Consider the following 27,660-nt stretch of genomic DNA (forward strand, 5'->3'; position numbering starts at 1 on the left):
TATAAGCAAACGTTGCAGATTGCTTGAGTATGAAAATGACTTCGATATTAAATAGATTTTCGTAGGAATTGACACTTGTTTCGGAGAGAAAATCGAGTTCGTTTTACTTTGATTTTCTCTTTCTCAAAGGTATGTAGGAAAAATATAGTTTGATATGCCTAAAGTACAGGGTATTAGTAATACAAAATAGCCAGGTTTAGCAGAGTAAAATTCTCAACATTTCCAAATAAGAGCTCGCCATTCAGTGCTTCACGGGGTTTTTCGGAAACGACCATCAGAAAAAAAATCATTACTAATTTAATAAGTCCTTTTTCTAATATTTACAACGATATTTATAAAGATAAGAAGACGCTTTTACTGGAACACGTACTCATTGTTTCTAATAATGAGCGCAAAGTCCTGAATTTCGTCGACTAGTATCATCAATTTTGCATTATTTCGACTTTTCTTGTAAGAGCGCTCTTAAAAGTCTGGACCCCGTTATGCCTAACTTTCCACCTTCATGTCAAAAGTTATTTCGCGAAAGTCAATTTGCTTAGGATTTCAGGCTTCATTGGATGGCTAAATTGAAGGAGAAGTAATCAAACTGAATTATTTAGTTAAGTATATTTAGGAAGTTATTAGAACGCTTCGCTGAATTCCATTTATTCATATTCATATCCATATTCATATCTCTTTATTGCTATTTAAAGCCATACCTAGAAAGGTTTCGTTATTTTTTTTATTTTAGAGTATTAATTATAGGACTAGTATTGTGGAGATTTTGCCTAATTTTATTATTTTACAATAACGAAGAATATTTACCTTATTTACTAATGCATACCTATTACCTATTATGGAAAACCATTTTTAATTGGCATGACTATCCGCGAATGTAATCGCATTTTGTGCAGTTCAGTCTTAACTCATGTTTCCCAAACAATTTAATGTCAATTTTACATTAATAACAAAATCTCACGCACGCCACGAAATGTAAAGTAACATTTACATAATTTTACTACCTACTGTTTACTTAGTTTTAACAACAACTATGAAACCTTTACTGACTTTTACGACGGTTATTTACCCAACAATATACGATTTAACCAACTAGACCAGTAAATATCCAACTTTTCTACGTAAAACACCCAAGAACAGTGAATAGCACAAAGTTGCAGCATTATCCTAGTTCGTTGTATAACTAAGATATTCTAGAAATTCGGAGGATGCTAGAAAGAAGCTATGTAAATCTTACGTTTCTCGAGAGATGTGACCTGAAAGGCCGTTCAATATTAAAAGGACATATCTACAAAATCCACTTACGGTAGAATAAGGCTTTATGTCATTGACGTAAGGCTTTAAGAGTGAGGGAGGCTGGCCTAGTTAGAAGAATGGAACACACGCTCGCCTGCAAGCTAAGTCACAGAGCACATATTTTATTTAAATGAGAGTGGCTTTTTAAACATCATTATAATGATTTATCTCCTTGAGTACCAGCCATATGTAGACAATGTCAAAAACCTAACGAAGTAGAATAACTATAAAAGCCTGACTGTGACTAGTGCTCAATAATGACCCCATGTGTAATGTTCCGCGAACGGTTCAACTGTACATACAACGCGCAGTTTGACAACGCTAAATATTGTAATGACGTGCAAAAGGTTTGACATGAGTAGGTAGTTTAGTCAGTAATTAAAAAATATTCTTTTTTGTTCAATTAGACTGTTTCAACGCTACAAGCGTTTAGCGTTACAATAGAGATTTAATTACATGTAACATTTACAAGACGGTTGCAATAAATTGCATTACATTCGCGTGGAAGCGATAGAAATAAAATCCTCAAGCGGTCGGCTAAGCCGCGACTCATTGGATTACGGCGCTCGCTCGATTTATCGAGGTACACATAGCGAACCAATCGATTGTTACATGTAAGTTAAAGTTACAGTTGGTGTTAGTACATGACTAAGAAATTCAATTCAGATTACCAACTTGATAAAAAAAAATTACGGTATCTTATCGCAAATTTGAAAAATGTTTAGTCGAAGTTTTGTCAGCCAAATTCAATCATCGGACAATAAATAAGTTGTTGTGCAAAAAATTCATTTCTGGTATAAGCTTTTATCGCTGACTGTACTTTTCTTACGACAGACAACTAATACTCATCGAGACAATTCTAAAAACCCCAAACGCAATTAGGTTGCGTTGTTTCATCACAGGGTTCCTATGGCCACCTCCTGTCTCCATCATCAGATCAGCTCGATGGTACCATAATATTGCATTGTCATCCGATTTATACATGCATGCAAAATTTCAGCTCAATCGGAAACCGGGAAGTGGATCAAATTTAACTTGCAAGATTTGATCACAGACCGACAGACAGACAGACAGACATCGGACAGGTGAAACTAAATAAAAGCTTGTAGGGACTTGATTTTTGGTTACCTATTGCAACCTCGAAACATTTATTTCCAGGTTGTAATAGGTAACCAAAAATTCAATTCGGCATTGGTGTACCTACAATATCTACAGAATTCCCTTAATTACTCATGGATCCCGGAAGCCGTCTTCGAGATATCGAAAAACATGCATGAAAAATGAGGAGAAATAAAACAAAGTTCCCGACCAATTAAAATTGAGAACCTCCTCCTTTTTGAAGGCAGAAAGTTATTAAGTAAAGCAGATGAACTTTTCTCCTTTGGTGGTAGAGTCAGACAACGCTTACTCTGTAGCGATTTTGATAGCACAGACTATGCCAGTAACTAAACAGTATTTTAAACGGTCAAACTTCTGTATAATTATGTTATGACATTTAAAATAACACTTGCACTGCGTGTGGTATCAAAATCGTTGCAGACTTTTCTTGAGTTTGTTTTTTTAAGCATTAGAAAAAAGGTAAACAATGTTGATGTGTTTTTTAATAAAAAAAAAAGTTTTAAAAATAAGTCACAGCAAATATGTAACAATTAAATATGAATCTAATCTAATACGATCATTTATATACTTCTGCTTTCATAAGTAACAGTTACTGATTTTGAAAAAGCGTCTTTCAATTAAAAGACATGTCAAGATCGCTTACCTTCTTTCTCATGCAAAAAAAAACGAATTATAACTCTAGACGTAAAGATTAAAGTAAATTTACTCACGGCAAATCTAACAAACCAATGTTTCATTAAAAAATCTTCGAAGATCATACCTGTAACAAAAAGAAACACTACTTAACAATCATTCTTAAGAACATCAAACAAAAAACTGCAATTTCTAACTTTACTGACACAAAACTTTATGAACCGGCAGTCGTTAAAACTCCTTTGCCTACAAAAGAGCTCAACCAAAAAAAAAAGTAACAAAGCTCATCTTCCCGCCACTCACAAATATTGTTTTTTTTTCTGCGTTCCGTTCCGCCTATTAAAAGACTATTAGCGCCTTTCCCGACTCATCCGTATAATGGAACGTAGAAAACAAAAGTATCTTATCAACAAAGGTCATAATTGCAATCCTATTTATGCGATTTTGAATCGTACGTACAAGTAACAAGATTGAGTTTGCAGTGCAAATTGATAATGATTAAATGAGTTTTCCAACTGTTGTTGACGTAATTTTTAGTTTCTGCATTTTTGAACCCTTACCCTTACCTTTTTGAATAGTTGGATTGCGACCGGGTTTAGCGGCAAAACGTAGTCTCATCATTTCTACATACTTACATTAATTTTGTAGTTTATAAGATCTTGGTCCTTATACCATGTTACCTCCTTTCTAGATATGGGGTCATCCATTAATTACATCACACTTTTAGGGGGAGGGTGGGTCAAGAAAATGTTACATGTTGTCACAAGGGGGAGGGGGGAGTCACAAACATTGTGACGTTACTTTAACTTTCATTTCATTTCAATCGTTCTTATTCATGATTTTTTTTTATTATTAATTGATTTCATGTCATACAATTACTAATATTGCTTTTATTAAAAAAATATTTTTAGTTAAAATAATCATACTTTATATAAATTGCTGATTTCGTTAAAGACAAAATTGCTAAATATGTGACGTCACACGAAGGGGGAGCGCGGTTTCCAAATGTGACCAGGTGTGACAAGGAGGGGGGGGGGGGGGGGGGGGGGGGGCACAAAATCGTAAAATTAGTGTGACGTAATTAATGGATGACCCCTATACAGCTATAAACGACCCCTAATCACGACACAAGACGAACAGAAATACCAAATAAGAATAATCTAACAATAACTAATTAATGTAACTCTTGCTATACCCACATCCCGGCATTACGTTCGAATGAATATTCAATCGACCGATACCGCGCTGATTGAATCTCGGTGATTGGATGTACGGGAGTGGGTTCGGTGGATTACTTCATCTAACTGTGCCTACAGATAACGATTACCGATACCTACCTAGCCTCCTAGGACCCCGCGTACAATTTTTTGCACAAATTCCACAGTCAAATCTGAACTTTAAATTAGTGACTAAAGGGTTCCAAATTAAAAGCTAAACAAATGCTTCTGGGTCTCAGGAGGAGTAATGGACTATTTTAGTAGGGTTCGTGTCAGAAAAAAGGTTACACACTCTGAGTATGTATGTGGTTCCTGAATACATCGAAGAGTTTATAATATGTATGTAGATAAAGCAATGAATGAAACTGTACATAATTATTAATTAGGCATTAAAGACATCGTGTGATGTATTTTTGAAACTCCATTTTAACTCATTTTAAATTTTAACAAGCAGAAACGTCTGCGACGATGCTATAAGCTTAGAATACATTTAAAAGTGAAAAAATTACTGTCTTGGGACAGACTTGAACTCACGGCCTCTGGAGCGATACTCCAGCGCCCTGCCATCTGAGCCACCGAGACCTTATCCATAGCCAGCAAATCTTTCCACCATATTATATTTCTAAGAAAAAAATTAATCCATTTTAACTCGTTTCATAAACCCACACTCGTACTATGTAGCAGTCACATAACCTACTAAATATTAACTAACTACTTACCTACTAACCCAGCAACCCTAAGAGTATAGTATAGACATCCTACTGATAACCGATTATGTGGTTTGCTCGAACGCAGCCCTACGGTAGGTGTCAGTGGTGACACTTAGGACTGGCGCGACCACTGAAATAGGAAACCTATGGAAGTGAAACGTCAACGAATAATGCGTGCCACTGTGACGTCATCCGGCCGCTAAACATGGCGGTTTTAGTGCTGCCCAGATGATTTTTGCTGTTACTAGGTTTATCGATACATCGATAACTTTTTAACGCAGATGATTTTATTTAAAATACTAAGTATGATTTATTTGTAGAGTTTATGTTTTAATAGGAAGTAAGTAAGTAAATACATATTCTTTATGAGTATATTGTTATGTGAAAAGATACTTTGATTGAGTAAGATGTGTAAAATCTAAGACAATTTAGTACTTCGAATTTGACACGTAACCGAGATGACACTGTACAACTCCATACATATTGCGATGTTTGCGTTAACTCTGATTTTCAAAAGTTGACGTTTCACAACTCAGTGACCGCAAAACACATGGCGCAATACAGCGCGCGTGTTTTTCTTAGACTTTACCTCTCTATTACAATCAATTTTGTTGTGTTGCTAACCCTAAAGTCCGTAACACACTACCGCACCGCACCTCGACCTTGGTGCGCCTTACCTATAAGTGAGAGCGCTACAAAATTCAAACTCATTAAGCGACGGGTGAAAAAAACAAAACACCTTCAGAACATTTTTTTTAATTACAAAAATAAGGAATGCCTTCCGCTCTTCAACTTCTTCAACATTTATTCAGCAAATAGGCCACAAGGGCACTTTTACACGTCAACAATGAATTTACATACAAGCAAAAATAATAACAATACATTAACAATTTTATAAAATACAACCAACTGCAACTACCAGTTCAAACTAACATATTACAAGTACTTAGAGATGTATATGGTCTCTTAATGTCGAATTATATAAAACAAACTATAATAATAATATAAAAAAAAGCCGCAGGACAGCTTCTGGAGTAACGACCCCGCGGACCCGATTGCTCCCGAGTGTCGGTCAGGGTCTCCGTCTCCAGACACTTTTTCTTTTTATGTTCATTTCTTGGTAACCTATAAAAAATATTTTAATTACTTAATTACGATAATTTAGTAGGTTTTAAAAGGGGTAGCTTGATAAAATAAGAAAATATAAATAAGCAATCATAATACATCGATATCAAAGTCGATAAATAAAGTACAACCCTAGCTAAAATGTTTACATTATTTAATCGCAAAAATATAGTTAAATAAATCAAATCACTTCATGATCTATAACTGCACAGAAGAACCTTGCTATTTATAATGTGAAACATCCTTAAATTTCCCAGGAACATTAACAATAACCAATATTTTTAATGTAAATTATAGCGTACCTGTGTAAGGTTAAAGATGGCTGATTTGGTGGTTTTCTTATGCCGCACCCTAAAACACTACACACTGGCATATTCGCGACGTAATTATTCACATTTGGCTTCAATTATTTTCAATCACAAGCAAAATATTGAAAGATAATTAATAATTTTAATTTTCACCACGACTTTTTGACAGGACAAGTACCGGCTGAACTGACAGACAATGACATTTGGGCCGCTAAACATGGCGGATTTTCGGCCGCATTAGGTATTTACGTATTTTCATGGAACACTTTATGTACGTACTGAAATACTGTCATCTTTTTTTGCTGAGGGTAACAGTGCTGAGTAAAAACGAGATAGATATATATTTATGTGTGTGCCGTCAAAATGGGTGCTATTTGTATAAGCAATTGTACGTATAGAACAATATGTCTTGTCCCTATTATATAGGTCTATGGGCGCGACCCGGACTGTCAGAAGAGCATCGCCCGCCATTACTGCGTCGGAGTGTGATTTACTTGAAGCTACGCCTGTTTTCCGAGTTTTATGTATTAAATCCTTTATTTAATGATGTATGGTGTTTTCTCTCTTAACAGTTCAGAAGCGCGATACGTAATTTACGTCCACAATATATTCTGAAAGGCAAAAAGCCAGTAGTTCATCCGCTTATTGTTGCTAACCAAATGAACGCCGGTTCAAGTGATTTTACTATTATATTCGCACCATTCATCATTGAATAATATAAACAAATCTTTGATGAAGCCTTATTAAGGCATATTTGATAAAGAAAATCATTGATGACGGTGTACATCACCGTAGTTCATGGCGTCATAACCATTCTTGTCCAATACGAGGAGTTAGTTGGAATACGACATTTGGTAAGCTATATCGTATCGTTTCAATTGTTGGAACGATGTTCAAGCCACGTAAGTTATAAAAATGATCTATGGGTAAAGTTGGAATACGACATTTGGTAAGCTATATCGTATCGTTTCAATTGTTGGAACGATGTTCAAGCCACGTAAGTTATAAAAATGATCTATGGGTAAGTAATCCAAGAACTATGTGCCATAGTGTCCAATCTTAAATATCATTATGCAATCAAGGAAAATCTGTGAAAGGTTGTCTTATCCACTTAGTGTAGAATAGTATTGCACATATGCAAACAATTTACAGCTTAAAATATCAGCTATAATGGCATATAATCATGTAGACAACATTCGTCATAATTATTTAGTCTTAAAATATGCAAAGAAAGGCAATACTCAAAATTACCATTATGATTATGAATGCCAGCTAGACTACTGCAATGACATTATAGTCACACTGTAATATTTATTCTGGACCCCAATTTTATAAAAATCATATAACGGAGACAATGTTCGTGTACATGTTGAACAATGTCGGTGAATGTTCAGCGCAGAACGTTCTATCAAGGTGTTATTAAATTGCTTATGAAATTTATCAGTCATAGTGGTTTGGCTTATGGTGTATGGTTAAGTTTATGTTTAAACACTTAGTCTATGATTGATGATGGATAATATTAGCATTAGCAATAAAAATAAATGGATTAAGTATTTTACATATTACCGACATAAAAGATTGGTTATTTAACATTGAGTAATGCTTTATGTTACTAATATTTAAAAAAAAAAACATGCTAAGATGAAAAGTACTATAGTTTGAGAGTACTTATGTTGTGTGTTATTATTACTATGCCTATTTATGCGAGATCAACCAAGTTGCTTTCTTGGGTCATTGAATGACATAGTATTATAAAGCTATGTTAAAATGATCCCTTTGAGAATGTTGTTTGTGTGTGAGTGTGAGTGCAGCATGATCACATTATGGGGAAATATGGTAATAATTGTCATTTCATATAAAGTTGTTGCTTCATTTATATTTTCACAGAATAAATGTGTTTTATGCAGGAGGTATTGTTTACCAGAACAAGCTTTATGTCTGCATACTCACAGAAGCTTTGCGCTTGCAGAATGATTGCACACAAATGAGTAAGTAATACTGTCCTGTGTGAAAGGTTTTGGCGGTATAAGAAATATGATCAGCGACACAAAATTGAACAAGGTAAGGCCAAATTAAATTGTTGTTATGTGAGCGACATTCACATATAATTTGTAGTTATAGCATGGTTAAAATAATAAAAATAATAACAAGTGAGTGGTCAGATATATAATTGACTTACACCAAATTATACTCAAAGCGGCGATTGAGGCATGTTCCTAACATATTCAAATTGTCATGCACCTACACTAAATAATTAGTATGTGTTAATATGTTTCAAATAAAATAGAACAGGTCAGCATAGCCACTAAAGGCCTGTGATGTCCAAATGGAAAGGATAAAGTGACATGTGCCGTTAATAAGGAGCTGTAATGTTGACTGTACTTTAACATGCAGTCAGTTCAGTGAATAAATAAGTAAAAAATAAGAACAATTGATATGGTGATGATACTTCTAAAAGAGTTCATTTAAATTATTTACTATTCATATACATATTATGTTGATGATTGAAAATTGTGTCATTTTAAGAGACCTACCAGTTAAGTCTTGGTCAGTCATGAAAATTTAGTCAAAACTTAGTAAAGTGCAATAATCTTGTATCTAATTGACAAATAATAATGTGGAATAAGATGTGACAGAAAACAGATCACATATTTTTGTTGTTTGTTAAATGCATTGCATGTTTTGTGTTACACTGATTTAAACTTTCACGATTATTAAACATTATCAAACTGCACAACGGGACTTAATCGCGTATTTAAGTTTTAAGATTTACCTCCGACGTTTCGAGGACGGCGTTGTCCCCGTGGTCTCGGAGAAGACTGGCTCAAGTTGACATCAACATCTTCTAGCCGCGCGAGTTTTTCGAACTACCCGCACTTGGTCTTGTTTATCAGTTTGAACGTTTTGCGCACTAGGGATGTCACTCTGTCGACACACAACACTAACGATATTCGATTTATCGACTGTCGATATTCGTTTCCGCTTACATTTACTAATGACTGGATTCCATGTGAACGTCGGAGGTAAATCTTAAAACTTAAATACGCGATTAAGTCCCGTTGTGCAGTTTGATAATGTTTTGTGTTGTTAGAAAGTTCAAATGTCTTCACAAATGGCTACTGCAGCTGCTTGAGGGGAGTCCTCACCAGGCTGGATGGTGCAAGGAATTCTTGGCAGTGAAAGAAATCTGTGGTGGGAGATGACTGCAGGTAGTATGTTAAAAGTTGCCAAGTTGGATGCTGCATGTACCACTATGAGAGAAGTTAAGTATTCTCAACACAAGTTCTTTGTTTCACCAAGTTGAAGTATTTGGCTATTTCATGCAAGCAAATCATAATAATACTATATCCCATTTTATTAAAAAAAATTGACAAGGTCATAGAATAATGGTAATTATATAATGGCATTACATAATATGTGTTATAAAAGATAAAATAGAATAAATTATTGGGGTATTGTCATGAAGGTGAAGGTGGTAAATGGCTTACTAAAGCTCATACAGTATTGGAATACCTACACCTTAAGCTAATAAATTGTACTTACACATGTTTTATTCACATTACTTATTCTAACAAAACCCTTTTTATGTGAGGGATAGTGTCAATACTTCATAAAGAATCTTGATAGAGTATGCGACATGTCTTGTGTGTGTATCTTGGTGTAATTGAAGCCAAGACCATTATTTTATTACCCGCCTGTGCAATGTTCCACTGCTGGGCATAGGTCTTCCATGGGAGACATTAAATCTATTCTGATCAAATATTATGTTGATGAATTATTAGAAAATATTGAGTGAGCCAAGGATAGTTGAACCATAATTTCAAAAGTTGAATCCAAATATGCTATGTTATGACACAGTTATTGCCCTGAGTTATGGTTGCAGAATGTACTGGCAAAGGTCTGCCTTCCTGAGCGGCGGTGCGAGTCTGCGCCTGCATGACGGTGCGGGTCTGCCTGCCTGAACAGCGGTGCGAGTCTGCGCGCCGACCGATGGAGCGAGTCTGTGCACTTATATGGTGGTGCGAGTCTGCACACCTGAGCGGCGGTGCGAAACTGCGCACCTGAGCGGCGGTGCGTGACTGAGGCAGCCTGTGTGATAGCGGGACTAAGTCCCATCTATATGCTCAAAGAGCCACCGATACAAATGTACACCGATACAAACCTATATAACAAAAAAAAAACTATTTAACAAAAAAAAATACAAATATATAAATACACAAAAAAAAGGGAGGCTTAGCAAGCCTATGAGACGTATCAGCTTGGCGAGCCATGATACGAATGCTTAGCGAGCCTGTGAGACGTGTCAGCTTAGCGAGCCATGATACGAATGCTTAGCGAGCCTGTGAGACGTGTCAGCTTAGCGAGCCATGATACGAATGCTTAGCGAGCCTGTGAGACGTGTCAGCTTAACGAGCCCATGATACGAATGCTTAGCGAGCCTGTGAGAAGTATCAGCTTAACGAGCCCATGATACGAATGCTTAGCGAGCCTGTGAGACGTATCAGCTTAACGAGCCCATGATACGAATGCTTAGCGAGCCTGTGAGACGTATCAGCTTAACGAGCCCATGATACGAATGCTTAGCGAGCCTGTGAGACGTATCAGCTTAACGAGCCCATGATACGAATGCTTAGCGAGCCTGTGAGACGTGTCAGCTTAGCGAGCCATGATACGAATGCTTAGCGAGCCTGTGAGACGTATCAGCTTAGCCAGCCCATGATACGAATGCTTAAAGAGCCTATGTTACAAAAATTCTTAAAGAGCCTTTGTTACAAAAATTCTTAAAGAGCCTATGTTACAAAAATTCTTAAAGAGCCTGTGTTACAAATATGCTTAAATAGTCCATAAAACGTATCAACTATCAGCTTAAAGAGCTTGTGATACAAATGCTTAAAGAGCTAATATTACGAATCTGCTTAAAAAGCCCATGTAATAAATTTTCTTAGAGGTCATGTTACAAATCTGTTAAAGAGCTCTATAATACAATTAGCTTAAAGAGCCCATAAATTAAAGTTGCTTATAGAGAGCCTATGATTTAAAATTACTCAAAGGGCTGAACAAATAAATAAAAGTCCAGTTGAGGTGTGTGTGCTAAGAGCTGACAGTTTATATACGACATCTGCGTGATGTTTTCCTCCAGTAACTGTTATTCACTTTGAGAGGTGACAATTTATTACAATACGTTTGCTTTAAGAGCTGACAGTTGTCTACAATGTAGACTCTACATGATGTTTGCTTTAAGAGCTAATATTTGTTTACATTGTTTTAATTCAGGAGTTAATATTTGGTGTTAGCTTTAAAAGCTGACAACTATTATAGGATGGTTGCTTTAAGAGCTTATAACTGTCTACAAGATTTAAAAAAAAAAAGGTTGACAGTATACAGTTTTCATTTAGAAGTTGATATTTGCTTTAAGAGCTGAGAGTTGCCTACAAAATATTTACTTTAAGAGTGAATATTTTATTTGTCTACATAATGTTTTCCTTTAGAGGTTGAGATTTGGTTTAAGAGCTGACAGTTGCCTACAAGATGGTTGCTTTAAGAGCTGACAGTTGTCTACAATGTAGACTCTACATGATGTTTGCTTTAAGAGCTAATGTGTGTCTACATGATGTTTTTCTTTAAAAGTCTATATTTGATTCAAGAGCTGACAGTTGCCTACAAGATGTTTGCTTTATGAGCTGACAGATGTCTACAAGATGTTTGCCTTAAGAATTTATATTTGTCTACCTGATGCTTTCCTTCAGGAGTTGATACTTGCTTAGAGAGGCTGAGTATTGTCTACATCATGTTTCATTTAAGAACTGATATGTGTCTATATGACATTTGCTTTAAAGGGTCACTCTTGACTACATGATAATTCTTTAATCCTCCTAAATTAAAATAATAAGAGGTAGTACACGGTTAGATATAATATGAGCCGACGACTGCTCATTGTTTGAGAGTTGATGATCGAATTTATTTACTTTAAGAAATAGAAACCTCTGATGTGGCCTAAAGGGGTCTCAACGTCAGAATATGACTTGGCACTGTAACAGATGCAAATTGGCTTGTGTTTTGATATGTGTAGCACAGTCATCGCGGTCAACGGAGTCGCTGAGTACCAGTAGGCTACGTCACGATTCCCTTTAACCGACTTGGGAGGTGCGCGAAGACGGAAGTGCTGTGGCGCCGCTTGCTGACCTTCGTGGGCGAAGGTTTTTTCATCAGGAGGCCGAACTGATAACCGATTATGTGGTTTGCTCGAACGCAGCCCTACGGTAGGTGTCAGTGGTGACACTAGGACTGGCGCGACCCGGACTGTCAGAAGAGCATCGCCCGCCATTACTGCGTCGGAGTGTGATTTACTTGAAGCTACGCCTGTTTTCCGAGTTTTATGTATTAAATCCTTTATTTAATGATGTATGGTGTTTTCTCTCTTAACACTACACCAGGCCCCAATTTCACCACGGCTACAATTGTCAGTGACATATGTCGAGCGACAATTGTCAAGCGACAGGTGACATATTACAATTTTATAAAATATTTTCTATAGAAATACTTACAAACATGACAGGCATTTTGCTACAATTGTATGTATTACAATTATGTTATGAAACAAGAATTATTTTTTCTAGTCGACATATTTGTAGAATTGTCGGTGAATCTTGACAGGAAATGAGTTATATGTCGGAATTTCGTGACAATTGTAGTGTTTCTTGTGACAATTGTCATAAACTTAGCAAGAGAAATATCTGTTTTTTTCCGATATAGTAAAGTTTTTTTAATAATACAATGATGGTGGCAAACAGGAATACGGCCCGCCCGATGGTAAGCGGTAACCGCAGCCCATGGATGCCTGTGACGTCAGCAACAGTGATTTTTTACAATTGTCGCACCTGTCACCCTGGTGAAATTGGGGCCAGAAAAAGGTTCCAAATTTGGACGAGTCGAGAACGAACTTAAAGCGGAGTTTTCCGTTCGGTAACCAACGGAGCAACATCTGACTTTCACGAGACTTCATAATACATCTTTAACCACTTGACGAGTTATCAGCCAGTAATAATTTGTGGCTGACTCACGGCCTATAGCGATAGCGACTATAGCGAGTTGATTAAATCTCGGGTGATTGGTAGGGTTGCCAGATCGAAAGGCGCTATTATCGGGAAATAATATCTATTTTTCGGGATTTTGGGACTTAAGTCGGAAAAAAAAAAACATTCAAATTAAAGTAATTGTATTAAAAACAACGATATTTTACGTTATTGGCACTACGTCAGCTGCTCTGCCCATCAGCCCATAGAGGTTTTTATATAAAAATAGTATAAATTCTTTGAGAACATGAACAGAAAAAAATGTGGCGGCAAAAAGTGACAGTTCGGAACTTACAATTATTGTTTTATAATGTGAAGTTGTTTTCGGGACAGTTTTCCCTTTGTCGGGAATCGGGACACACATGCTAAAAATCGGGAGAATCCCGCCAAATCCCGACCGTCTGGCAACCCTAGTGATTGGTGTGTAGACGAGAGTTGCTCCGTTAGATTGCTTCATCGGGATCGGGATAACTAAATACATTTATAAACGAGAATTTATAAAAATGAAAGAAATAGGTGTTTTTTTTTATCCTCTAAGGGCCACTTGCACCATCCCACGAACCCGGGGTTAACCGGTTAAATCTGAAGTTACCATGGTTACCAGTACAATTTGACACTGGGTTAAAGGTTTAACCGGTTAACTCCGGGTTAGTGGGATGGTGCAAGTGGCGCTTAGTAATAAAGTACTGCCAGGCAAAATACAAAACAATACCCTACTTTTGAACTGAACCGAATTAATAAAATTCGGTATGAAGATAAGTTTGTGACCCGAGGAAGGACAGAGGATAGTTCATCAATCATCATCATCCTACACAGACCACATCTCATACAACACGTATTGACTTCTATATAATGATGATACGCCACTACGATTTCGCTAAACACTAAAATGCACAATAATCACGGCAACCGTTCAATTTAGTCTTTCTTCCACAATTTAGTATTTTTCCTCTATTACTTATATACCTCTTTCCACTTCGTTTCCTTACCTTTTTCCGAAGCAGTTACATAAACTGGGATAAACATTCGCCAAAACGAGGCGGTGGATTCTGCGGGCGCTCTTTGATTTTTAGGGTTCCGTAACCAAAGGGTAAAACGGGACCCTATTACTAAGACTCCGCTGTCCGTCCGTTCATCCGTCCGTCCGTCCGTCCGTCCGTCCGTCCGTCCGTCCGTCTGTCACCAGGCTGTATCTCACGAAACGAACCGTGATAGCTAGACAGTTGAAATTTTGACAGATGATGTATTTCTGTTGCCGCTATAACAACAAATACTAAAAACAGAATAAAATAAAGATTTAAGTGGGGCTCCCATACAACAAACGTGATTTTTGACCGAAGTTAAGCAACGTCGGGCGGGGTCCGTACTTGGATGGGTGACCGTTTTTTTTGCCGTTTTTTGCATTATGGTACGGAACCCTTCGTGCGCGAGTCCCACTCGCACTTGCCCGGTTTTTTTATTATGTTAAATCCAAATGAAGTAAAAGAAAATCAGACAATAAAAGGTGGCTATTCTTAGGAATATGAAGGACTATTTTCATTTCATAAAAACGACTAAAACTGCGTTTGTTGTGAATATTTTATTCTAAAATTTAGAATAAAATATTCACAAAAAACGCAGTTTTAGTCGTTATTTCATATTTTAAAGAATAAGAATACAGACGGACTGCATCTTGTATGGGAACTGCACGCCAACTGTAACGGCGGCGTGCAGTTCCCATACAAGTTGCAGTCGGGTTGCAGTCAGTCTGTACCGGCCCTAAGGTCCGATATTTCGGTATTCCGGTAGTTTGTATGAATATTAGATACTTTACCAGTAAGCAAGCGCATGCTGTTATTTTGTTAGAGCTAGTTATTCTGTTATTTATTGACCGAAGCGAAGCGAAGATCTACGTTTTGACTCGGGCGTTTTGCTTTCGTATGTCCGGATGTTCTCCTCTACAGGTCGCAATTCTGAACCGATTTTCGTGAAATTTTGTAACCGAATTCTATGAACCGATATTTTTTTTTTGTCGAGCCGGTTTTTGAAAATTTTTCAAAATGCAAAAGTTGTGATAGCTCGCGCTTATAAAAATAGTCGTATTGGTATTATAAGAGTGTATTCGTTTTGAGACATGTTTACAGATTAAATGTCAAAAAAATCAGAAAATTTATTTCGCTGGTTTTGGAGGTATTAAGATATTTAGTTTTGTATGTCCGGATGTTCTCCTCTACAGGTCGCAATTCTTAACCGATTCTCGTGAAATTTTGTAACCGAATTCTATGAACCGATAAAAATTTTTTGTCGAGCCGGTTTTTGAAAATTTTCCAAAATGGAAAAGTTGTGATAGCTCGCGATTATACAAATAGTCGTATCGGTATCATAAGAGTGTATTCTTTTTGAGACATGTTTACATAGTAAATGGCAAAAAATCCAGAAAAATTGTATTGCTGGTTTAGACGGTATTTAGATATTTAGTTTTTACTCGAGAATGAGTATCCGAATTTCGTCAGCTTAGCTAAGAACTATCATGGCGCATTTTGCAAACATTCGCTTATTTTGTTTGCACACAGAAAGTCTCGGTTCGATCCCCAGTAAGACATAACTTTTTGTATTTTTTTTCACTTAAACTTCGTTTTTTTTTATTAAATTAAAAATTTCGTATTGTTGATTGATCAAACCGCTGTGTGGCGCTGTCATCGTGCACGGTCCCAATAAGCTATGCTCGCGAGGTCTACAGCTCACAGAGCCACTAGTATTTATTTGAACTTTTCGCACAAAAGAAAAACGATTCAAAGTAAAAAATCTGCTTAAATGCCATAAGGCATTTTATACCAGTAAATTTTAAAGCAGAGAGATAGTATTCATATTAAATTAAACAGCATTAAATTCAAGCTAATTAATAGATAATACAATTATAATCATAAATTGCAATCAAGTATGCAACGTTGCATTTGAATAAACACAAAGCATAATTGGAGTTTCAATTCGGTCCGACATAGAAGTCAAACTCAATAGCTTTTCAGCTGTTTACTGTTTGCTGAACTAACATTTATCGGTAAACATGTTCGCGAAATAATGGCAAATGCAGGTAGGTAGGATCAAGGCGGAAACAGTGGCTCAGTCGCTTAAATATGGTTGAAAATTGAAATTAGGTTCACTCCTGAACCCTGCGTTTAAAGAAAAACAGTAAAACTCTTTTTAGTATTTGTGTGCTGGCGAGGAACCCTCGGAGCGCGAGTACAACTCACACATGATTTAGATTTAGATATTTATTCTCATAATATTAAATTACATTATAAATTATGCTAGACTAATCTACATGAATTTATATTATGATCGTCATTCATATTTACATAATATTATTTAATAGATACAAATAAAAAAATGTCTTACAATACCTAATTAATCTTATGTCAACAATTTATCCATTCATGTCAAAACAAAATACGGGAATAACTAAGTACGAGTATCTCTTAATGATCGTCATGTTTAAAATAAAAACTACTAACTAGGTACACATTACATTATACATAAATCAATAACTGAGAACATGTCAAATTTATATGATTCAATTTACAATTTAAAATGTCAAGGTCATATACTCATTTACAGAATAAAGTGGATGGCCACGTTTTTCGTCAGCTGTAGGAAGCGCCAACATTTACGACGCTACGTCGTAGACATCGCGTGCGCTACGCCGTAGCACGTAGCGCCGTCTACGAGTTACCGCACGTCGCATCGAGCGGTTGTTAAATGCGAGTAGAATCTCATTAGTGCGCTAGAGAATGTAAATAAATGTTAGCTAGCTTACTGCCGTGTTCGAACTTCAAGATATTCACAAGAGACGACACGTACTAGATACATTCTAGATACCTTATAGTTTAGATATCAACTAGTTCTCGTTTGCAGCGCAATTCGGGTAACCAATGTCACTTTTACGTTAGATAGAGTAAGATATCTATTAGATGTGAATTGGATCTCTAAGTCATATCCTGTGGAAATCGTTCAACAGTATCTCCAGAATCGCGCAAATGTCAAATTTGACAGGTTAGATCTTAAACATATCGTTATCGTATCTTGGTGATGTCTAAAAGATGTCTAATAAATGTCTATTTCAAAATCCGAATCGGGCCCTGAGTCTAGGTACAGTCAGGTGTAAAAATATAGGCGCATATAACTTAACCAAAAATATGTCCCGTAGTTCTTAATTCGCTGACATAAGAGCTATGGGACATATTTTTGAGTATGATGAGTGCACCCATATTTTTACACTTGACTGTACTTTATGTTGGTACATTTTTAAATACAGACTCTGGGATACGGGATGGTAGAGTCGTATTAAAAAACCTGCGCGCGTTCTGCGTCGGACAGAACTCTAAAAACACAATGTCTAGTCCATTTCATCCATTGTTCAATCCACTCACCGCTTCCCTAACAATTTCCCCGTAACCACACTTCCAGCCAGACAGATTGAGGCCGTCTCAATTCAAAATAAAAACACACTGGCCGAAAAATCCCACGTGGAACGGACAAAAAAAAAACAAAATAAAGACAAAATGAAACGCTATTTAGCTTAACTGGCTGGATACAGATAAAATATGTCAGGCCAATACGAACGTACATTGAGTTATCATGAGCGCGTTCATTTCGCTGGGACTTGTCCGTACATGTATTAGGAGCATTCATGAAATTGTTCTACCGTTGTCCCATACAAACGCGAGTTTTCTGAAAATATGCAAGTATAGGAGTTTCTTTTTCTGTATCAATTGGTAAAAAATATGAACTAGAAAAAAAAGTGTTAAATATACGAAATAAAATGCGTTTGTACGGGACAGCCCGTGGAATGCTCCACTAGTGGAAGCTAGACGCACGCCCGAATGATATCGTTTTGACGTCATATGCACGTTCGAATTGGCCTGTCAATTCAAAATGAAAACACACTGGCCGAAAAACGCCAGGTGGAACCAACAAAATAAAAATAAAATAGGGACAAAATGGAACGCTAGCTTAGCTGCCACAGATTAAATATTAGTGTCGAAGCGAGAAATGTGCATACATAGGGTGTTAATATGCTTTTAGTTTGCCTAATTGACAATTAATAAGAGATCGGACTGATTAATCAAATAAGTTGCTTGCTTCAAAATGTCAATATCAATTTTGTATAAATGAGAACCACTAGCTGAACTCGTACATTTATGTCAATGACGTCTAACGTATTGAATGTCAGTGTCAATGTCAATAATGTGCCACATCGTCTCCTTTATACACATATACTTAGCATATACTAGGTACATATTAAATATATTAAGAACGGCTCACCCACGTATTTTAAGTCGAAAAACGCTCGACCTGCTTCACTCCGTACCGAGGAGTGTCATCAGGAGCTTGCGTTTACGGTGACGGACCGGCGCTAATATGTTTTAATATGTCTGTGTCTCACGGAAGTTTTGTCATATACATGTTTAATGATTTTACATTTCCAGGAATTTTTAAAGGTTCTTTTTCCGCAGTATTTCTTGTTTTTGTAAAGCTGGCACTAATTTAAAACTGTTGCAGGCAGAACTAAAAAAAACCTAGATTCTTATCTTTTGGCAAAATGCCTCAGAGAAGAAAAAAGGGAAGTAACCGTTAAAATTGTTTCTTTAAAAGTGTCTATAGGTATCATCGTTTCTTTTGCGTAAATAAAAATATACATATATTGGTTTGAGCAAGGTGCACTGGGGTATTACCGCGAAAATCGTAGTTCGCAAATTGCGGGCATCTTTCTCTGTCACTCTGATTACGCCTTCATTGGAGTAAAAGAGAAAGATCCCCGGAATGCGAATTTCGGTTATGACGGCCCTCAGAGCATAATCACGTATTGATATAGGATTATTGATGTAGGACTATTGAATCCCATTTAGTTATCCTCTACCCATTAACCTCGTACATACAATTCAACAATATTACATTATAATCTTCTTCTTCCTCGCGTTGTCCCGGCATTTTACCACGGCTCGTGGGAGCCTGGGGTCCGCTTGGCAACTAATCCCAAGAAGTGGCGTAGACACTAGTTTTTACGAAAGCGACTGCCATCTGACCTTCCAACCCAGAGGGTAACTAGGCCTTATTGGGATTAGTCCGGTTTCCTCACGATGTTTTCCTTCACCGAAAAGCGACTGGTAGTAAATATCAAATGATATTTCGTACATAAGTTCCGAAAAACTCATTGGCACGAGCCGGGGCTTGAACCCGCGACCTCCGGATTGAAAGTCGCACGCTCTTACCGCTAGGCTACCAGCGCTTCATATTACAGATACCAAAAACATTGCGCCTCCATTCCCAACCCTACATATTCCCAACTCGCCAAGAACCGCGATGCGGTTGACAAACGCGAAACGCACGATGTTTGACTGCTGTTTAATTGCCCCCCTTCTCCCCCTTCCACCCCTCATTTTGCCCCCTACTGCCGTGCCGAGGAATTTAATAACGGGCCATTTTGCGTCCCGTCAGTTTTGCTTTTTTAATTGGATCGATTGATACAACAACTTTAGTTACTTTGAATGGCTTAAAGATAAGTTTATAGGTTGTTTTTAGTTTTACATTGATTTTTACGAATCCTATTTTTTTTAATTAAGTACCCTCAACATTTTACGGACGGCATTGTCCCCGTGGTTTGGAAGAAGACTGGCTAAAGTTGACATCGACATCTTCTAACTGCGCGAGTTTTGATGTCAACTTAGCCAGTCTCCTTAATTAAATGCGATTAAGTCCCGTTTGTGCTAACTTTTAAGCTCTACTTTCTAGCTTGCACTTAACTATGGGCACTAGATATTAGAGCTGAGCGTTTTTTTCCGTAAGTGTTTTTAAAAACACTTTCTTGTGCTGTAACGAAATAACAGTTTGTGGCAGGAACGACAAACTGTTTTTATAAAAACGATGACAAAGAGGCGGCGACATACGATAACATAGTCGCGCATAACGGACGCAACTATCGCAAAGCAAAACGCAGCTCTAAAACTGTTTTATTCGTTTTCCGATGAGCAGGGACAGATATAGGTTATTGGCTAACGAAAGAGCGAGATAGAGATAAAAACGAAACGAAACGGATTGAGCTTTGTTCAGGTAGACGCTAAGCACGCTTTTTACCAGGCCATTATATTCAAAAACTTTAATGTTCCTTAGACAAATAAGTGCTTTATTTTCTAAGCATTAGGGTTTAAATTAAGGAATCTTTTAATGCGTAAATTTAAAGCAAGTAGCGAAAGTAGCGTCAATTGAACAACATTAAAAATTATTCACGCTTAACGAACACTCGTTAGCATCATGAATTGAGAGGCCATTTTATGTGTGACCTATCGATTTATCTTTATAAAGTACTGAAGTTAGGGGTCAAGTTATATTAGACGTTAGTGAGACGATGCAAATTAGGTTTTTTTGAAATGTGAATTGCGTATTTTACGTTTTATTACTTCAATATGCGATTTCGTTTCGTTTCGTTCGACACACACAGGGAATCCAGTTATTTTAGAAACTGTTTTTGAAAACAGTTACGTGGTTAAAAAAAACTGTTACGTTTCGTTTCACGGAAAACTCGAACCGACCCAGCTCTACTAGATATAGATATTTATAAATATAAATACATACTTACATAGATAACATAACATATATAACTCAGGTACAAAATATTCGTGATAAACACACAAATAAATCCCCTTACCGGGATTCGAACCCCAGACCTCCTGCTTCGTAGGCAAGGCCACAAGTACAACCGACTAGGCTAGGAGTCAAAGTAAATGAAAGTGTAAAATGTAACGTTAACTGCATCGCATTAACACTGCTGAACCAATTTCCGTCTGCCCGGTGCACGAATTATCGATAACGGGTGCTGGGAGTAGGAGGTAGCGGCGGCGGGAGCGATAGCGGATATAATCTAACCAATCTAACAACAGGTTACTCTAGAATTTTTAGAAGTGTTTTGAAAAATAAAATTACTATGACGTTCACGTCATAGTTATCATCAGTGTCGTTTAATACAATAAATACTTGCAATACATATCGGTGTGAACACATCCCGAAGGCGTAGTATAAATAAAATAGAGTAAAGAGTTTGAATGATTGTCATGGTGAGGTGCTAGATAATCGGGCCATATTCTTTTTTTGTTCACTTTAATTTGGAATTATGATCTAACATCAGATAAAGCTATTAGGCTATAAATAAAAACGCAGTTTTGGCAACTCACAAATATTCTTCTTTACATAACCAGACGCATTCTACAATACTAACGTAATACAATGCGTCATAGATATTAAAATAGAGAAATCGTGCGCTTCAATATTTTATTTGAGTGACATAATGTGCTGAAATTGTGAGGAAATGCACAGTGGCGAGAGTTTTTCATGTCGCTTGCCAAATATTCAATTTGATATGCATATTTTGGCATAACTCGTGTAACATTTTACATTTGGAATGGCTTCGTAGCTTAGTCGGTACTCGGTAGTGACCCTGCCTACGAAGCAGGAGGTCCCGGGTAAGGGATATTTTTTGTGTGGTTATCACAAATATTTGTTCCTTATGTATGTATATTTCGATTTTAAATTTATTTTAAAATATAAATATTATTATAAAATTAGGGTGTCTTTTTATTTGCAAACCTACGACGAGGTTACGGACTCTATTCACCCACTATATACTCTATTCACCATTGACTTGCACCATGGTCATTTGTCCTATCGCTCGCACGTATGCTTATATAGAAAGCTTATCAATAAGGTTCGACGTTGGCAAGATAGATGACCTGCTACACTGAATTGATGAATTAATCAGCTTATTGGAGATAATTCAATTATAAATTATGATCGGCTTGGTTAAATACTATCTATCTATCTATTGAAATTTAATTTAAATAGTTAAGAGTATAAGTACCATATTTTGGGGCTACTCACAAAACTTCTGCATATTAGTTGTAGTTTTTTTAATAATTTTATCTAGGTACACACATATCATAAACCCTCTATGATGGGTTGAAACAGCATAAAAATAAGCTGTTTAATTACAACACTAGCGACTTGCCCCGGCTGCGCACAGGCTACACAAAACCTTAACAAATTATACACTTAAACCTTCCTAAAGAATAACTCTATTGATAGGTGAAAACCGCATGAAAATCCGTTCCGTAGTTTTTGAGTTTATCGCGAACATACATACACACAAACAGACAGACGCGGCGGGGGACTCTGTTTTATAAGATGTAGTGATTTATTACCTTATGTTACAGTAGCTAATCACTTTTTCAATGAAAAATAATTAACTATCAAACTATCATAAATATTTTCTTACTTTCACTTGAAAAACTTTCTTATATGGCGCGGTCGGTAGGATATATTTTTGAATTTGTTTTAAGTATCAGTCCAGATGAAGTTTTTTTGAGGGTGGACTTTCTCTCCTAGTTTTAAACTTCCATTCAAGTAACAAACTGCCGTATTCGAACTTCAAGATATTCACAAGAGACGACACGTACTAGATCCATTCTAGATACGTTATAGTTTAGATATCAACTAGTTCTCTTTTGCAGCGCAATTCGGGCAACCAATGTCACTTTTACGTTAGATAGAGTAAGATCCTATTAGATGTGAATTGGATCTCTAAGTCATATCCTGTGGAAATCGTTCAACAGTATCTCCAGAATCGCGCAAATGTCAAATTTGACAGGTTAGATCTTAAACATATCGTTATCGAATCTTGGTGATGTCTAAAAGATATCTAATAGATGTCTATTTCAAAATCCGAATCGGGCCCAAACTAAACATGGAAAGTTTCAGGTATCTTCGAAACAAACAGCAGTAGGAGGGGAACATCAATCCCACTTAGAAGAACAAGACTTTTCCATTTGCTGCATTTCTGCGGTAAAAACTTCCAGCAAATTATTTATCTGTGGAACTTTCTCTTTCTTTTCAAGATAATGTTGATCAATAAGGTCGCACATAAATACATCTATTTATCGTTTATGTCTGTCGATCGAAACTGTCATGGTTTTTCAAGTACCTAGATTGTCAATGTTGTGACGCCGGTGGGCTTTCGGGGTTAGAAAGAAACTTAAAACCTATTAGAATGTTAACCGAAGAAGCCCAGGAAGCGCGGAATAAGGATTATCGCCGGTACAGATTGTACCGTTCGAGGAAAAATGCTCAAGGGAATCTGCGAAATGCCAAATTGTCAATGTTGTGACGCCGGTGGACTTTCGGGGTTAGAAAGAAACTTAAATTTAACGTGAGCATTTTGTCACTATTAACATATAAATAAAACAGTTTATTTAATAAAAGGAGATATATAGGAAAGAAAGATAACAAAAGTTAAATTTACTATCTGATAAAACATTGTATTATGTAAATTTTTCGTAATAGAATAAATAGGTACTCTATGTAAAAGCTTTGTTACTTTATTCAAATGCATAAATTCCAACATAAGGGTTATATATAATATATAAAGTATCAAGTGTAATGAAATTCATCTCGTCTACATAGTTCCGTAGTATCTCGCCAAGTTAATAAAATAACGCTATTAAACAGCTGCTAAACTCTGAACACATAATTAAAAAGTTCTAACTACCGTAACGTTTCAAGTTACATAATGCCTTTTAAAATGAATAAGTCAACCCGTTTCGTAACAAATTGCTGTTCGGTAATGAATGTGTAATTAACACGAGTAATCGTCTACTTAAACTTTGCCGGGGCGGTATTGAAAAATGACAGTCGAAATTTTGAAATTACGCAGGCCAGCAATAAACATAAATTCAAATGAAAATTTTTCGGATTACGAAAATAATAATATTTAGTTGTAAAATAAATGAATTTGTTGAAAGTGTCGCGCTTGTTGAAATAAGCTGAAAAATGATTGGACATTTAGTACGACACGACCACTTCTTTAAAATCCTGGAGGGGCGGATAGGACACAAGATCAAGTTCAAGAAAAAGTAGGGATCGTGTCGTATCAAAAAATCAAAGAGCTTGCGCAATATAGGAAAAGATGAAAGATACTTCACCGGCAAGAGAATAACTACTAGTTCATGATGATGATGAAAGTGTCGAATCTTTGGCTTATTAAATAAATAAACTGAAAATGTACCTACAGGTTTAATTGTCACGACAATAAAATAAAAACCATGAAAGTAAGGCCAAAAAGCATTCATGTTATGAATACATTAATTGGCATTTACCCGGGCACTGCTCTTGGTCCAAAAGTGTTTATATAGGTGTGTGTGTGTCTCAAAAATCCCACTCCACTTATAAGTGCTGTAGCCTTGTCGTGCATTGGTTTCGCTTGTATTTTCACCACCACATAACCTATTTGGAGTTTTCGTTGTTAGGAAACCCTGTTATTTACCAATTCGGTTGCTTATTTCATTTTAATAGATGGTGGAGCGACTGCCACGTTTTCCTTAAGACGGACAGGCAGGTAAGGCGTTCGAGTGTCTTAAAATAGCTAAGCCGCTGGGAATCGGATTGTATAAAGAAACTCGCTATTTTTGTACATTGGAAAATACGAAAAGTAGTCGATTCTTGGTAAGACTTTTAAAGTAAGCGATCAAAACAAACTTTTACGTTGAAGAAAACATATTATTTACTTACAGATTTATTTTTGTTTCTTGGAAACGAAATATCATATATTTGCCGGTAGCAGGTAATTAGTGCATTGCGTTGCGTTGCGTCACGTTGCGTCGTCGCAGCGTTATTTTTTACGATATGCCAATATAATGCATTGTTATCTGATAAAGTGATAACTTCTTACATGAGTAGGTACCGTACATTTAACCCAACCAAAAAATCTTACAAATTTGGGAACAAATCAAATTAACACTTTAAACTCTCGCGTTTGATGTTTGGGGTAGACAAAGAAAACATTTTTCACCTCAGCAGCTCGAACAAGGGTACTTTGCTTCTTAAAAACAGTGAGCAAAATGCGTCATGTTGTCTCACTGGGTCATGTTGCTCACTCTTGCTCACTGGGTCATGTTGTCTCACTCAGTGAGCAAAATCGCATTTTGCTCACTGAGTGAGACACAATCAGTGAGCAAAATGCGATTTGCGAGACAAAATGACATTCAAGTGACCTTTATAGTCATTTCAACATGCGGGGTCTAATACAAGTTCGATATACTTGGGTTCTATTATCTCTGTCCCTCTAGGTATGTTCTCACTGCTTAGGGTGAAAAAATTTGTGTACTACACGAGATCAAAGTTATTTACATCTCGTGCGCTTTTGAATCCCTTACTACGCTCAAGATTCTAAATTAGATTCACTCGCTACGCTCGTGAATCTATTATAGAATCTTTCGCTTGCACGGGACTCAAAATAAGCACTCGAAGAAATATCAAACTTTGATCTCTTGTTGTACAAATAACTATTTATAAACTAATTTCGGGTAGTTTAGTGGTGTTTTATTAATATCTCCGTTGACATTTGTTGGGACGTCAGTCTTTCCGTGACCACAGCTGGTGCAACTCAGCTGAAACGTCGGAATTAAAGGTAAAAACAATGAAATTATATCGCGGTAGACCCGTTTGTGTAATTAAATACAAATCAAATTATTTTCATATTTAGCCGCGAATTCCAATCGGTATCGGAATAGAAGCTGTTCGAATCCAGCCTCCGCCACTGGGGCTTGGTCACTTTTTCTGTAGTATAATATGACATCTATTTCGGTTCACAAAAACCTGTTTCCCGAGTAAATGGACGTCGATTTTCCTAGATCGCCCTAAATTCTTCCGCATAACACGGCACGCCCGAAAGGACGGGAAACTCAAATGAATGCGCAATTTGCGTCAAATTTATCAACAAAATGGCCGCGGAGAATACAAGTCCACGCGATATTAAAATTTTTCGAAAAACGGCGGAAACGAAATACGGCTAATACGTGAGTGTCTGGATATTACCACGTTTGTAATATTAAAATTTCACGTACATATCTTATGGTGACAGGAAATGGAGTGATGGGTTTTGGAATGAGATACGTGACTTTGAGGCATAATCGTAAATATCGTTATGTTTGCATCATATTTTTACCTACAGAGGCCGTATATGCAGAGATTTACTTGCGTTTCTGTGCGGTACCAGCGATCGTTCTTAAGGCGGGGGATTCCACCAGTGTGAGGCACTGTGCGGCAAAATCATATTCAGTTCATTACAAAAATGCTTGTGCCGCAGTGCCGCACACTGGTGGAATCCCGCCTTTAGATACGTTCTTACTCACTAGATAGCGCTATTACGGTATTTACGGTGCATTGGGATAACTTCGAAAGAGGAGTAATTTTGAAAAAAGTAGCAAACATTTACGTAACTTCCCCCTTTCACCTTCTACTATAACAAACAGTCAAACACTAAGCAAGATGCCTTGATAAGCGTTGCAGATTGTTACTAAAGTATGAAATGCTTCTGATTTTATGGATATTTTCCATTTTCAAAATTACCCCGATTTCGCTTTGAAAGAAGTTCTTAGTTCCTAGATTCCTAACACTACATAGTAAACGCAGTGAAGTCTATCGTGAAAAAAAAATTGAATATGAACTAACAAAACTAGACAACCTTCTTTGTAAGGGCGGTTTCAGACTAGCGTATTTTAACGCGCCGGTACCGGTTCGAGCGCACACGGCGGTGAAATCTCTTATACGCGAGCGTCCGGATTTTTGAAGCGCGAAATGCAGCGCGCGTATACCATCGTTTGCCGAAACGTATACGGTCGTTTCGGCAATCGGCAAACGATCGCGCGCTAAGAGATTACACCGCCGTGTGCGCTCGAACCGGTGCGTGTCAGCTCGCACGGCACAAGCTTGTACGAGCTTATTAGCGCGACAACGAACGCAAAATGCACGCGTGAAAAGACGAGCGTATATGCTCCTACGCGCGCTTCTATAGCTTATACGCTCGTATAAAACGCTAATCTGAAACCGCCGTACGACTGCGTTTTTTTGTGGGACAAAAGCCTCACTCCATTTACTCGTGGATCCCGTGAAGGTATCTAGTTTTCAACAACTAAATCCGGAAATCCTGATGCCAACCCTCGTCAAACCGTTTTATTCGCGATTTTTCCCGACGTCGCCGCCTTAACTAGATTTACTATTACATATATGATATTTACAATGAAATTTCATCACACGCACATCTAATAAATAATTAATAGAATCAGGTATTACTTTGCGGAAATCCATGCTAATTAAACAAAAA

The 27,660-nt window shown here is 36.9% G+C and overlaps 1 protein-coding gene across 1 annotated transcript in view; it reads right to left on the minus strand.

Moving 5' to 3' along the window:
* The window catches only part of LOC134789726 (kinesin-like protein KIF13A), a 262,918-nt gene that overhangs the window by 83,609 nt on the left and 151,649 nt on the right, over window positions 1–27,660 (minus strand). The window lies entirely within an intron of this gene.

Source organism: Cydia splendana, chromosome 4 (genome assembly GCF_910591565.1).
Source record: "Cydia splendana chromosome 4, ilCydSple1.2, whole genome shotgun sequence".
In the NCBI taxonomy this organism is placed as follows: Eukaryota; Metazoa; Arthropoda; class Insecta; order Lepidoptera; family Tortricidae; genus Cydia; species Cydia splendana.